The sequence below is a fragment of the Nannospalax galili genome, unplaced genomic scaffold (assembly GCF_000622305.1).
Source record: "Nannospalax galili isolate Female #2095 unplaced genomic scaffold, S.galili_v1.0 scaffold32, whole genome shotgun sequence".
Taxonomy (NCBI): Eukaryota; Metazoa; Chordata; class Mammalia; order Rodentia; family Spalacidae; genus Nannospalax; species Nannospalax galili.
In genome coordinates, this window is record NW_008335297.1 from 4207316 (window position 1) to 4221244 (window position 13929).

At 46.4% G+C, this 13929-nt stretch overlaps 1 pseudogene; it reads right to left on the reverse strand.

The window, feature by feature from the left end:
• Nucleotides 1-11105: 11105 nt before the first annotated feature.
• LOC103731609 overlaps nt 11106-13929 on the reverse strand; it is a 25794-nt pseudogene continuing 22970 nt past the window's right edge.

Sequence of the window (13929 nt, forward strand, 5' to 3'; positions counted from 1 at the left end):
AGACCAGGCTGGCCTTGAACTCACAGAGATCCTCCTGCCTCTGCCTTCCAAGTGCTGAGATTAAAGGCGTGCACCACCACGCCCAGCTATGAAACAATTAATTTTTAAATTAAAAGAACAAGGCAAAATATTAATAAGATAATTTGTTTTGTTTTTTGAGACAGGATCTCTCTCTAACCCCAGATGGCCTGGAACTTGCTATGTAGACCAGACTGGCCTCAGTCTTGGAGAGATCCGCCTGCTTCTGACTCCTAAGTACTGGGATTAAAGGCGTGCACCACCACATGCTCATTTGTTTTTGAGACAGGGTTTCACTATGTAGCTCAAGCTGCCCTCAAGTTCTTAATCCTTCTGCCTCAGCTTACTGAGTGCTAAGACTACAAACATCCTCCATCAGGCCCAGCCCTGCTCCCCCTTCATTATTTATTGATTTTTTTTTTTTTGAGGACTGGAACTCAGTGTTCTGTGCATATTAGTCAAGTGCCATACCGTTGAGCTACATCCCCAGCTGCACAATTTGGGTTATTCAGCAAACTCCTGCTTTGTGTCAGGCATTTGTAAAACTAGTGATGTCCAATAGATAGATAGAGCCTCCCATGACAGTTGACATTTTTGAGTCTCATTAAAAGTGAGAAGAGGGGCTGGAGAGATGGTTCAGCGGTTAAGAGTACTGGCTGCTCTTGCAGAGGAGCTAGATTCAATTCCCAGCACTCACATGGTGGCTAACAATCATCTGTAACTTCAGTTCCAGGGGAATACAATGCCCTCCTCTGATCTCCATAGGAATTACATGATGTGAGTGTACTTACACACATATAGACAATACACATAAAATAAAAATAATAAAGTGCTAGATGTGGTGGCATATGCCTTTAGTCCCAGCACTCAGGGAGGCAGAGGCAGGTGGATCACTGTGAGATCAGGGCTAACCTGGTCTACATAGAGAGTTCCAGGCTAGCTGAGGCTATGGGAGGACCCTATCTCAAAAAGACAATAAATGAACAAATAATAAATAAATAAATAAATAAATAAATAAATAAATAAATGGGCTGGAGAGATGGCTCAGTGGTTAAGGGCACTGGCTGTTCTTGCAGAGGACATGGGTTCAGTTCCCAGCATCCACATGGTGGGTAACTCCCCTGTAACTCCAGTTTCAGGGGACCTGACTCCCTCTTCTGGTCTCTTCAGGCATTGCATGACATGGGTGCACTTACATGCATGCAGGCAATACACTCATACACATTCAATAAATAAATAACTAAAATTTTTTAAGTGAGAAGAGGAGCTTGAGCACTGCCCAACCTGTTAAGTGTAGCCTAACCCCTCATCAAAGAAGCTTCTATTTGCAGCAGACACAGGCTACTACAGAGATTCATAACTGGACAAGATGCAAAGAATCAGTGACCATGGGGTCCAGTCCCAGTTGATGCGCATGTCTAATGCAACCCCTATACTTAAGACTCAGGGAACACTGCAGGAGAGGAAGGTGGAAAGATTGTAAAAGCTCAAGGCCCAGGATGCCTGCTGCTCAGTAGTATCTTCTAGATATGACAGGGAAGCTTCATCCATGAAGTCTCAATAATGAGGTTACCTAAACAAGACCTGCATCAACACCACCAGCTGATGGGAATTTCACACAGGGTCCCATCATTCAATGAAGAGCTTCAGGCAATCAATGGCTGCAGGGAGGGAGAATCAGTTTTCCCCAGGGATCAGCCCCCTGGTAGTTTATCTGATCTGAGTACTCAGAGCCTAAATACTTGTACAGACAAGCAACTCCAGATAGACTCTGAGGGTTGTGTATGTATATATAAATATATATGTAACAACAATAAGAGGTCATGAGTTTGAGGGTGTGGGGCACAATAGGAGTTGGAAGGGAAGAGGGAAGAGTGGAAATTCTGTAAATGCAGTACTCATGTATGAAAGTCTCAAAAAATGTAAGTGAAAAGTGGGCCAGACAAGATGGCTCATTAGGTGCAGGCACTTGCCACCAAACATAATAACCTATGTTCGATCCCTGGGACCCATGCACATGATGAAGAGAGAGAACCAAGACCTGCAAGTTGTCCTCTGACCTCCATACCATTACTGTGGCATGTGCCTGTGCCCCTTCTTCCATGCATAAATGACAAATGTAAAAAAATGGTTTTTAAAGTGAAAAGAGGTTTGCAAGATGGATTAGTGGGTAAAAGTACTTGCTGGGCAAGCCTGATGACCTGAGTTTGGTCCCTAGATCACATGGTGGAATGAGAGAGCAGACTCACAAAAGTTGTTCTCTGCCCTCCATATGAATGGCACGGCATATGTACACTTGTACTCACAATCAAATACACAATAATAATTATAAAGAAAAGTGAAAAGACACAACTTTATCCTGCTATCCAAAGTCAGTATATAGAATCAATATAAAAATATTTTTGGGCCGGGAGTGGTGGCGCACACCTTTAATCCCAGCTCTTGGGAAGCAGAGGAGTCGAATTTCTTTGAGTTCAAGGCCGGCCTGGTCTACATAGTGAGTTCCAGGACAGCTGGGGCTACAGGGAGACCCTGTCTCAAAAAAGCCAAAAAAAAATATATTTTTGGGCCGGGCATGGTGGTGCACATCTTTAATCCCAGCACTCGGGAGGCAGAGGCAGGCAGATCTCTCTGAGTTCAAGGCCAACCTGGTCTACATAGCAAGTTCCAGACCAGCTAGGGCTACAGGGAGACTCTGTCTCAAAAAGACCAAAAAGATTTTTGGGGTGCATGCATGGTGTGTATGTGTGTGCATGCATGTGCACATGCATGCACAGATGTATATGACACATGCATGTGAAAGTCAGAGGGTGATAGCCAGTGTCTTCCTCAATTGCTCTCCACCTTTTTTTTTTCTTCAAAATTTTAATTTTATGTATGAGAGTGTTTTGCCTGCCTGTAAGTGTACCCATGTCATACAATGCCAGATGAGGGCATCTGATCCCCTGGAACTGGAGTTAGGACAGTTGTTAGCCACCATGAGGGTGCTGGGAACCAAACCCAGGTCCTCTGCAAGAGGAACCAGTGCTCTTAACCACTGAACCATCTCTCCAGCTCCCTGGAAATTGAACTTAGGCCATTAGGCACCTTTACCCATCTTGATAGCCCTAGATTTTGGATTAAAAAAATTTTTTTTCTAGGCATGGTGGTACACACCTTTAATCCCAGCCATCAGGAAGCAGAGGCGAGTGGATCTTTGTGAGATTGAAGTCAGCCTGGTTGGTCTCTATAGCGAGTTCCAGGCCAGCTGGGGCTACAGGAAGACCCTGCCTCAAAAAACAACAAAAAATTAAAAAAATTTTTTTTGCATATATGTGTGGGCTGTGTGCTAGATTCCCTGGAGCTGGGGTTACAGACAGTTGTAAACTGCCCAACCTGTGTGCTGGGAACCAAACTCAGGTCCTCTACAAGATCAGGAATCATTCCACATCACTGAAACTTCTCTCCAGCCATAGTTTCAGATTTTACTGACTCTTTTGAAACAGATAAAAGACACAGCATTGCTGAGCTAGAATAACAGAAGTTGCATTTAGCACACACATCCCACCCTCATGACAGCTCTGTGCTCTTTCCAAAAATCAATTCAGGTATATGGATAGCATTTATGAACAGGAGGATGCTCAAAGCTACTAACTTCAGAGAAACAGCAACTCAGGATTTTGGTACCACCAAATGGTTGGGTCTGAGAGCTCTCCTTATTATAATAAAAGACTAATACATAGACTTACTGGTATATTAGATTAATGCAGTATTATAATGTATAGCATTAATATACAGTAGAATGTGTTGACATGTGTTTTATTAATATATAACAAATGTATATGCTAGAGCTAAAGATACTTCATATGAATCTGTAATGTAAGTGTAATAAAATATGTGAAATCATAAAACAGGAAAGTAAATAATTGGGGAAAATCACCAGGAAACGAGCCAAGTTAGGCAGAGCTAAGAGCTTCCTCACTCAGACACTTGAACCCAGGGCAGTGGTCCCAGGGCTACTCCAGGCTGTGCTTGGGACAAGGCTGAGGACAAGTCCTGGAGTTTGGGGATCTGGTCTCACTCCAGGCAGAGAGGAGCTTCCAAAAGGGAAAGCAGTGCCAGGAATGAAGGTAGAGCCTGCCTGCCAGCCAGCCTAGATATGTGTGAGGTGAGAGGTGGGATACATTCCTGTGAGACTGTACTCTACCCTAGAACCCTGTGTACCCCAGCCAGATGAGTCCTCCTGTATGTAGTGTCCTGATGGTCTGCCATTGCTAGGTTCCTGGCAGCTTGTCTGCCCTGGTGATGGAGAGCCAGGAGACTACGCAGTAACCTGATGGAGTCACAGAACTGCCTGCCTCATCCGGCTAAGGGAGATCATCAGTTGACGTGTGAAGTGCTAGGACAGGTCCCAGGAAGCACTGTGGGAGGGGCTGATGCCATTAATGTCCTCTGAGCCCTCATAATTCCCCCAAATCTCAAGGGTCAGCCTGTATGTGGGCCAGACTGTCCACCTAGGGCAGTTTCTGCAAGACCTCAACTCATCTCAGACTCTCTCAGCCTCAATTTCTCCATGTGTACAATGGGCTTGGGACACTGGCCTACTGGGTAGTTGCTTAGAACCCTACCTGGGTGGTACATGAAAGAGAATAGGAATGGGAGGGAGTGTTGGGAGGACTCAGTAAAGTACTTGTCACCTGGGCATGAGGACCTGAGTTTGATTCCCAGAACCCACATAAAAAATGATGGTGCATGCCTATAATCCTAGGGAGGCAGAGGCAGGAAGACCCCTAGGACTTGATGGCCAGGTAGTCTTGCTGAATTAGTGAGTTCCAGATTCAGTGAGAGACCCTGTCTAAAAAAAAGTAAGATTGTGAGCCATAGTAGAAGACAGCAGTGTCCACCTGGGGCCTCTACATGCACACATGTGCTCCTATGTGAAGTGTGCCTGTATACATCACACAAACAAAAATGAAAAAAAAAAGCCAGGCCTGGTGGCGCACGTCTTTAATCCTAGCACTTGGGAGGCAGAGGCAGGTGGATCTTTGTGAGTTCGAGGCCAGCCTGGTCTACATAGTGAGTTCCAGGACAGCTGGGGCTACAGGGAGACCCTGTCTCAAAAAGACCAAAAAAAAAAAAAAGTAAGATTGTGAGCCATAGTAGAAGACAGCAGTGTCCACCTGGGGCCTCTACATGCACACATGTGCTCCTATGTGAAGTGTGCCTGTATACATCACACAAACAAAAATGAAAAAAAAAAGCCAGGCCTGGTGGCGCACGTCTTTAATCCTAGCACTTGGGAGGCAGAGGCAGGTGGATCTTTGTGAGTTCGAGGCCAGCCTGGTCTACATAGTGAGTTCCAGGACAGCTGGGGCTACGGGGAGACCCTTTCTCAAAACCAACAAAAACCAAAAAACCAAAAAACCCCAGGAATGGATTCTGGGTGGAGTAGGGCCCCTGGAGCTCACTGCAAAGCTGCCTGCCCTGCCCTGGTTCTCCACAGAGCCCTGAGGGAAAGACTGGTGCTGGCCAGTTGTATCCCACCAGTCTTGACGTCTTGACTATTCTGGCTGGGAAGCTGGAGAGGAAGGACCAGCAGAAGCAGGTTTCGGCCCAGGTCTCCAATTCTTCCTGAAATCATCAAGGCCACTAAGCTCAGTCTTGGCACTTCATCTGCCCTGTGTCCCCTCTACTTCCTCCCTCCCTCCATTGCAGCCACATGTCCTTCAACTCCTGTTTGCTCTAGTCTCCTAACTCTTATGTAAGCTGGTCCCATAATCCAAAATACCCTTTCTCTCTCCACTGACTCTTCATCACGGCTCTGTCCTAGGCTGCTCGTCCATGGTCCAGATCCTTATGGTCCCTGCCCAGCCAGGTCTTACTTTACCCTGTGATCCCAACTAGAACTTATGAGAGATAAGAGCTGGTGATTTCCATCTTTGTAACCCAGAGACAGTAGATTCTCTGGATACAAGCAGGCAGGCAGGCAGACAGGACCAGAGGAATGAAAGAACAAACAAGTTCCCACTAAGCCTCAGTTTCAGAATGCAGAGAGGTCATCAACCTCCACAAAGCCTGGAGTTGGTATTTAGCAGTCTGGCCTGAGCACACCCACCAAGGCTAGGTATCAGGAAGCATAGCCCTTTCCCATGATGTGATTGAACCATTGGAGTTCTCCCTAGGATGCTGAGACAGGTAGGACTGGTGGATAAGTGAATGTCAGCTAATCCATCCTGTGAGTATGTATGTGGAGGTAGGGCAGGACACATCCCTTAGCACCTATGAGCCCTGGCTCTGGCTCAGCTCACCTCTGCTACACATCTTACCGACAGCTTCCCCCATTGAGGAACTCCAGCATCCTATGTGTCCTACCTTGGGTGGTGCCCAAGCAGGAGCCAGGCTGTGGTGGTTTGAGAATGTCCCAAATATTTGGAAAGTTTGTCCCCAGTTGGTGGTGCTGTTTTGGGAGATCTTAGAAGGTGTGGCCTTGCTGGAGGAAGCATGTCACTGGGGGCAGGCTTAGAGAGTTCTTAAACCTTGCAAAATTCCCAGTTGCTCTCTGATTCCTGTGTCTCCTTGAAGATGTGAGTGATTCTCTTTCTTCTCTGGCCACCTCCTGCTACCATGCCTGTCAGCCATGATGGACTCTTAATTCCTCTAGAACCGTAAGTTAAGTAAATTCTTCCTTTATAAGTTGCCTTGGTCAGTGTTTCTATCACAGCAACAGAAAAGTAACCAATACACAGGCCATCTGGACCCCAGGAGCATCAGCCAAGCTATGGACACAGCTCTAGGCCTGGGAATAGCAGAGGTGTTTACACAACAGCACATTACAGGAGCAGATACCATGCTCCCTCCTGTGGGACTGTGTCCCCCTCTCAGACAGTGAATCTGCCCTGCCTTGCAGTGGCTGAGTGACCATCTGTAGAAACACTCCAGGGCTCTCCTGAGACCTCCTCCCAGCAAGCCCTGCCAAGGCACAGCCTGGCCCCAACTGAGGAATATCTACCTGACGATGTGCCTAGTAGAGGGCTGCCATTCCAGAGGGAAGGACATGAATAAAAGAATGAGTGAGCCTCTCTCATCTCAGAGAGGGGTAAAGAGATTACGTGGTGGCAAGGACTGGGAACTACATTAGAGAGATCAGGGAAGGATGCTCTATGCACACAAAGGTCAGGCCTGACAAATGCCCAGAAGCCAGTCTTAAAACATTCCAGGGTCCAGAGAGCTGGTTCATTGGTTAAAAGTGTGTACTATTGCACAAGACCTGGATTCAGTTCCCAACATCCAGGTCAGGTGGCTCACAGCTGCCTATAACTCCAGGTCCAGGGAATTTGACACCCCCTTCTGACCTCCAAAGGCAGTGTACTCACATGCACAAACCCACATTCACATATATACACACACATGCACATTTTAAACAATATTTATTTTTATTTTATATGCATGAATATTTTGTCTGCATATATATAAGTGCATTCATTTATAACTGGTGCCAGCAGAAGCCAAAAGAGGGAATTAGATTTCCTGGAACTGGAGTTGAGGACTGGAGTTAGCCACCATATGGATGCTGGGAACTGAACCCAGGTCCTCTGGAAGAGCAGCCAGTAGTGGTCTTAACCACCAAGCCATCTCTTCAGCCTCACACATAATTTTTTTTTCAAAGAAAGAGGGGCTGGAGAGATGATTACCAGTTAAGAGTATTGACTTGAAGAGGGCTCAGGTTCAGTTCCCAGCACTCATGTGGCAGTTAACAACCATTCGTAATTCCAGTTCCAGAGGATCTGACACCCTCTTCTGGCCTCTGTGGGCATTTCATGCATTGGTGCACTTATATATACGTGAGCAAAACACTCATACATGTAAAATAAAAATAATTTTTGTAAAAAAGAAAAATAATACCAGGTATGGTGATGCATGCCTTTAATCCCAGCACTCAAGAGGCAAGACAGGCAGATTTCTATGAGATCAAGGCCAGTCTAGTCTACAAAGGGAGTTCCAGGTCAGCTTGGGCTACATTATAAGACCCTGTCTTAAAAAGAATAAAAAAGAAAAAGAAAGAACATTTCAGGAGAAGGAACTGCCTGTGAAAGGTTGGGGGGGGATTCAGAGGCCAAGAATATGGGGGGACGTGGTCAGAGGAGGGGGTCACAGCAGGCCAAGCCTGTAGGTAAGAAGGGCCCTGGAGAATGTGGCCTGGGAGGTGCCTGGGGACTGTGTTCATTCCTCCACCACCAGAGTCCCTTCTCCCTGTGGCTCGGAAGCCCCTTACCCAGGAAAAGCTGCCTTTTCCTTTTCCCAGGGTCTTTCCCAGGTCTCTGTCCCTCTCAGCTCAGGTGCTCTCTGAACTGGAGTTTGCCCACTGGGTGTGAGCTGGCAGGCCTTGCAGCCAGAAAGAGGAAGGAAACTCATCACCCCAAAAGGCTCCATGAGTGGGCTTCCTACCTGCTGTGCTCTGCTCTGGGTGTTAGGATGCTGGAGTCTCTCAGACCCTCACAGGCTATCTATCACAGTAAGGCTCTACCAGCCCCCCATATAGACCAGAAGACCAGGAGAGCAGGCCCAGAGCAAGTCACACAAGACCACATGACTTAGGAGGCAGGGCTATCTCAGCTCAGTTTTACCCCAAAAGTTTACCAGGCCTTGTTATGCTTCACAATGGTGGTAGAGAGGTTTCGGGGGTCCACTGACCTTTTTCCTACCTGCCTTAATTCAGTAAGTGGCACCACTAGCTCCCTGTGGCTAAGCTGGACACCCTATAGCCAGTCTCCTTTCCTCTCCCTTGCTGCCTTCTGTTTTCTGGGCCATCTCTATCTCCTCACAAGCTTCATAGCAGCCTCTTCCCTGCCATACAGACACCTAGTGTTCCTTCCCTCCGGAGCGGGAAGGAGGAAATTAAACTGTGACAGGTTATCATTGATCTGAGAAAGCCACAGTAAGGCCTGTAGGCGCTGCTGTCTAAAGATACACTGCACGTGACTGCAGTAAATACAGTGTCTGGAAGCTGGGCCAACTGCTGCCTATGGTGCCAGTGACAATACCTCAGTCTCCTGTCACCCGCCTGGAGGAGCAGTGGGGAGGCAGCAGTCACAATGGCAGAAATTTCTGTCACAGGGAAGCCATAAACTGGCTCAGAATAGCTCCCCCAGGACTCCCCTAAAAGTGTCCTTCCTGGGTATGGGTAATGTTTTAAACTGCATTGTGGTGATGGTCACTCAACTCCGTGGATATGCTAAAAAAAAAAAAATACATTACATTTCAAATGGGTAAATTGTATAGGATGTGAATTCTATCTAAAGAAGCCTGTTAAACACCTCTGAGTGTAGTGGGAAGCTGAGGGAGAAGGATCATTTGTTTCAGTGAGCCTGGGCTATTGTTCTAGTTTCATTCTGTTGCTGTGCTAAAACACTGACCAAAAGCAACTTAGGGAAAGGGCTTAATTCAACTTATACTTTCAGGTCCCAGTCCATCACTGAGGGAAACTGGGGTAAGTGCAAGGTAGGAACCTTGGAGAAACACTACTTGCTGGCTAGCTCTTGGGCTTGCTCACAGACTCCTGATTAGCTAGCTAGCTTTCATATATAGCTCAGGTCTACCTGACCCACAGTGGGCTGGATCCTCCTTAGTCAATTAACAATCAAGATAATCCCTCACAGACATATCCACAGACCAGTCTGATCTAGGCAATTCCTCAATTGAAGCTTTGCTCTCAGTTGATTTCAGGGTGTATCAAGTTGACAGTTAAAGCTAGGCCAGCTGCATGTTAAGACTTTTTCACAAACAACAGCAACAAAACCCAGGCCTAGTGGTACTCAGGAGGCTAAAACAGAACAATTATCTAGAGTGCAAGTCTACTTTGGGCTACATCTCAAAAAAAAAAAAAATAGTGATGAGGCTGGAGAGATGGCTCAGCAGTTAAGAGCACTGGCTGCTGTTGCAGAGGACCTGAGTTCGATTCCCAGAACCCACATGGCAGCTAACAACTGTCCATAACTCCAGTTCCAGGGGATCTGGCACCCTCTTCTGACCTCTGAGGGCACTGCATGACACGGGTGCACTTATATACATGTAGTCAATACACTCATACACATAAAATAAAAATAATAAAGCCGGGCATGGTCCCACACTCGGGAGGCAGAGGCAGACAGAGCTCTGTTAGTTCGAGGCCAGCCTGATCTACATAGCAAGTTCTGGGTCAGCTGGGGATACAGGGAGACCCTGACTCAAAAAGACCAATAATAAATAAATAAACATTTAAGAAAATAGTGGCATAAAGTTTATATTTTGTAGGGCCTGTAGAAAAACAACCCAAACGACAAGAAAACTCTGAGTGCCCTGCGCCCTTCTTTCAGATCTACTCAGACTAAAAAAAAAAAAATCATGCAACCCCCCCCCCACCAATACTAGTTTAATAGCAGTAATTAGAACTACTTATTTTAGTGCTTGGGACATGCTGAGCCCTGTTCTAAGTGTCAATTTCTGTCATCTTCACCACTACTCTGACGTTACTCCATTTGACAGATGGGGAAACTGAGGTAGGTACCCAGTGGGAACATGATTTGCCAAAGTTCTCAGACAAGGAAAGAGGTGGGGCTTGAACCAGGCCATTTGGCTCTAAAACCTCTTCTCCATCATGCAGAAAAAGTCAAGAAAATGTAACATTCGGTGGCCAAGTGTCAGAACCTATCATGGTTTGTTTCTTACTTTTAAAATTATATGTATACTGTGTGTGCACATACATGATGTGTATGTGTGTGCACAAGTGCCACCGTGTGCCTATGAAAGTCAAAGAACTACTCGTGGAAGTTAGTTCTCTCCTTCACCATTGTGGGTTCCAGGCATCAGACTCAGGTTGTCAGGCCTGACAGCAGTGTGACACCTTTATCTGCTGTGCCATCTCTCATCCCCCATCATATTCTTTATTGGCATCAGTAAGCCACAACTGGCCAAGGTTCTAGACATTTGTTGTGATAATTTGAAACAAATCTTTTGTTTCACTTAAAAAAACTTTTTCCCTGATGTTTATGTGTCAGTACTTTAATAGTGTGCATATCAACTATAATGAAGACAACGACAAGATGCACTTCTATCCGTGAACACAGGCTGCGTTACAGGAAACCGAGTTTATATTCCACCATCACTTTATATTCCACTTCACTTTGTGATGGATCATTAAGAATATCTTCAAAACCGCCGGGTGTGGTGGTGCACGCCTTTAATCCCAGCACTGGGGAGGCAGAGGCAGGCGGATCTCTGTGAGTTCAAGGCCAGCCTGGTCTACATAGTGAGTTCCAGGACAGCTGGGGCTACAGGGAGACCCTGTCTCAAAAAGACAAAAAAAAAAAAAGAATATCTTCAAAACCAATGGTATCGTCACTGCCCCTCAGAATACCCAGTGAGAGGTTTGAGCTTGAGAGAAATGGAAGACGTTGAACCTGCTGCACTGCCTTAAATTCCATTTGTAACTTCAGTGGAGCAAAGAGACCCTGGATGTTCCTCAGCGTAGAAAAATTCATTTTATCTTGGTTAAGCTGAAATTTTTTTCTGATAATTCAAGAGGATGACTGGGCAAAAGTTCATTTTTCACACAAGAAAATGCTTTCCAAAGAAGATCATGACTTTCAAAAGGCTTGCTTGCTGTTCAGTAACTGGAATGCTGTCTTTTAACTGCAATCCAAGTCCCATGGAATTCCTCTTCACCCTGCTCCTTGAACAGCCTTTCAACCCACTACTGTCAGTTGGCCACACTTTAAAAATTTATTTTTATGTGTATTGCCTGCATGTATGTAAGTGTACCTCCCAATGCCTTTGGAAGCCAGAAGGGAGCATCAGATCCCTTGGAACTACCATGTGGGTGCTGGGAACCTAACCTGGGTCTTCTGCAAGAGCCATCTCTCTAGTCCCTTTGTTTCGATTTTTGAGACAGGGTCTCACTATGTAGCTCAAGCTAGCCTTGAACTGGCTATGTGGCCAGAACTCACAATCCCCTTGCCTCAGTCTCTTGAATGCTACAATTAATGGTGTGCATCACATACTTTCCCAAGTATTTTATGGTTGATTGGTTCAAGTCTAGGGACAAAATCCATACATTGTGTTTGATTGGTATGCTACTCACATCCCTTTTAATCTAGAACAATTTTCCCCTATTTTATTAGTCCCTGTAGAGAGTGCATGTGACCTTCTGTCATAATCATTGATTTGCTGCCTCTGAACAGCTTCCAGCAGAAGCTGGAAAAGCAGCAACCTTTTTGTTTTCAAAGACAGCAAGCAAGCTATAGCTTGGGCAGAAAAGGGACTTGTCCTGATCATCGCCAGCAGCTACATTAGTCATGTCTCCATTTTGTCAAAAGTCCTGTCTGCTCAAAGCATGTCTGGGCTCTGCCTGTATCTCTTTCAGAAGGTGGACTGAGGGAGGCAAGGGAGAAAGTAGGTTTGGGGTGTAAGGGGAGGGGCCCCTGATATGGTGGCTTGGCATAGCAGTGCCTTTGGTGAGGCAGGAAAAGTTCCAGAAACCAATGTCCTGGAGGTAGAAGAGGTCAGAGACACTGAAGGACAGGGCTGGGCAGAGGGCCCGGTAGAGGACAGGAGGCAGGCAGGGTTCTCTGGAGAGCTGGCGTCCTTCTGGGAAAAGCCTCTTCTACCTCATTCCATCAGCTGCTCCTCCCAGCACCAGCTGCAGCTGTGGAGATGACACACCCAAAATGAAGGTGACTCACACCTCATGGACCCCCAGCACCCCACACTCACCTTTCTGAGGAGGCTGAGCCATCCACAGAAAGAGATGAAGCATCTCAAGGACACAGAGGGCATGAGCTTCAACAGTTTAGAACCTCACCCACCCTCAATATTCCCACCTGGGAAATGGGTGTGCCCATTCCTCATTGGCTATTTCCAGGAACTAAATTGGGATCCCTGTTATTGAGGTGTAGTATTTAATTTTTTTTTTTTTGGTCTTTTTGAGACAGGGTCTCCCTGTATCCCCAGCTGTCCTGGCACTCACTATGTACACCAGGCTGGCCTTGAACTCACAGAGATCTGCCTGCCTCTGCCTCCCGAGTACTGGGATTAAAGGCATGTGCCACCATACCCCGCAAATTTTTATTTTTTTGTATCAACTTAAGGACTTTTGCTTCTTTTCTTTAGTCTTTTTGAGACAGGGTCTCCTTGTAGCCCCAGCTGTCATGGAACTCACTATGAAGACCAGGCTGGCCTCGAATTCACAAAGATCCGCCTGCCTCTGCCTCTGCCTCCCAAGTGCTGGGATTAAAGGCATGTGCCACCACGCCCAGCTAGTATTTAATTTTAAAAAATTGTTTATTATTTGTGTATATTCATGTATATAAGTGCAGTCATGTCATGCATTCCCTGCAAAGTCCAGAAAAAGATGTTGGATCCCCTGGAACTGGAGTTACAAATGGTTGCTAGCCACCATATGGGTGCTGGGAACTGAGCACAGGTCCTCCACAAGAACATCCAGTGCTCTTCACCACTGAGCCATTTCTCCAGACGCCTTTGTTTACATTTTTCTTAAATTAAATTTAATTATTTGTGTGAGTGAGGTGGGTGTGCCTGTGTACCATGAGTGATAATCAGAGGAGTGATAATCAGAGGACAACTTATGGATAGTTCTCTCCTTCCACCTTGTGAGTCCCTGGGATCAGACTCAGGTAGCAGCTGGTGAACTGCTGAGATGGCTCCTTGAAGAGTGATCTTAAGGAATAGAGCCTTCGAGGTGTGGCTGGCAGGGAGTCTGGGTGTGGTGGGGGTGCTATCTGCAGCTGACCAAGATGTGAGGGCAGGCATATCCCAGGCAGCTAGGGCCCCACTAGTGCTGGCTGCTGAACCTGAAATGCTGGCACAGCAGAACTAGGGTAGGTGCTGTCCGTGGTCCTGAACCCACCCTTGCTGGGCTGCGGTGGGGGTAGGGAGGTG